This window comes from Triticum aestivum, chromosome 2D (genome assembly GCF_018294505.1).
Source record: "Triticum aestivum cultivar Chinese Spring chromosome 2D, IWGSC CS RefSeq v2.1, whole genome shotgun sequence".
NCBI lineage: Eukaryota > Viridiplantae > Streptophyta > Magnoliopsida > Poales > Poaceae > Triticum > Triticum aestivum.
The window spans coordinates 72,913,710-72,915,636 of NC_057799.1; positions in this window are offsets into that span (position 1 = coordinate 72,913,710).

Below are 1,927 nucleotides of genomic sequence, written 5' to 3' on the forward strand. Positions count from 1 at the left end.
ACCGGGACAAAAGACCCTGCCTATTGGTCCCGGTTGGTGTCACCAACCGGGACCAAAGGCCCCCCTGCCTGGGCTGGCAGCAGCGGCCACGTGGAGGACCTTCTGTCCCGGTTCGTGTAAGAACCGGGACTAAAGGGTTAGGGCTTTAGTAACGACCCTTTAGTCCCGGTTCGTGTAAGAACCGGGACTAAAGGGTTAGGGCTTTAGTAACGACCCTTTAGTCCCGGTTCGAAAACCGGGACAAAAGGCCCTTACCAACCGGGGTAAAAGCCCCTTTTTCTACTAGTGAGCATCTACAACCGGACTTAGCAAATCTGGCTGCACTGATTAGGCACCGCTTAAATAATGTAATCCACATCCGGACGCCTTCATTATCATATCTCAAATTCATACAAACTCATGGAACCACGTCGATGCACACATATCGTCCGGCTACTCCATCACTACTAACTAAACATGCCATCGGACTATCAAAATTTGGCATGTTTGGCTATGGCGGAGTTCATCCACGGCTGCTCTTGCCCTTCCCGGTGCCCTTGCCGTCCTTCTCGCAGAAGGACCGGTCAAAGACGCGGTACGGATCGAGCCGGATCTGCTCGTCGCTGGAGTTGTCATCGCCGTCGCTATCCTCCTTCTCCTCCTTCGGTGGCAGTCCGACCATGGCACGGGCCACCCGATTATGCTCTCGAGCGAGGGCGTGCGTGTTCCTCCGCTGCCGTTTCTTCATAATGCGAGTGCGGATGGCTTGCTCCTCTGCAGCCGCACGCGCCGCCGCATCAGCCGCCTCCTCCGCCGCCATTTCCGCCATGATACGGGCCTTGTCGGCCTTTATCCTCTCCCTCCCACGGCGGGCCGCCCATTCCCAGTGGGACTCATGGTCTGCCCGACAGGTGATGAGGAAGGAGAGGTGTTCCAGCTGCCGGGGCCACAAGGATCCAGCACCAGAGGACCCAAGTGCCCGGTGAGCTGACGCTATGGCGTCGCGGCGAACGGATCCGTCCGTCGGCCGGGCGATGTCCTCCCGGGAGCGGCGGAGTGCAATGCAGACTGCCATTGACTCCTCCAACTCACACGAGATGACACTCCAGTCAACGGATCCAGAGTGGTGGGAGTCTGATGTCTACTACGCAACCTTCTTCTTGTAGACGTTGTTGGGCCTCCAAGTGCAGAGGTTTGTAGGACAGTAGCAAATTTCCCTCAAGTGGATGACCTAAGGTTTATCAATCCGTGGGAGGCGTAGGATGAAGATAGTCTCTCTCAAGCAACCCTGCAACCAAATAACAAAGAGTCTCTTGTGTCCCCAACACTCCCAATACAATGGTAAATTGTATAGGTGCACTAGTTCGGCGAAGAGATGGTGATACAAGTGCAATATGGATGGTAGATATAGGTTTTTGTAATCTGAAAATATAAAAACAGCAAGGTAACTAATGATAAAAGTGAGCGTAAACGGTATTGCAATGCGTTGAAACAAGGCCTAGGGTTCATACTTTCACTAGTGCAAGTTCTCTCAATATTAATAACATAATTGGATCATATAACTATTCCTCAACATGCAACAAAGAGTCACTCCAAAGTCACTAATAGTGGAGAACAAACGAAGAGATTATGGTAGAGTACGAAACCACCTCAAAGTTATTCTTTCCGATCAACCCATTGGGCTATTCCTATAAGTGTCACAAACAGCCCTAGAGTTCGTAGTAAAATAACACCTTAGGAAACACATCAACCAAAACCCTAATGTCACCTAGATACTCCAATGTCACCTCAAGTATCCGTGGGTATGATTATACGATATGCATCACACAATCTCAGATTCATCTATTCAACCAACACATAGAACCTCGAAGAGTGCCCCAAAGTTTCTACCAGAGAGTCAAGACGAAAACGTGTGCCAATCCCTATGCATAGGTTCATGGGCGGAACC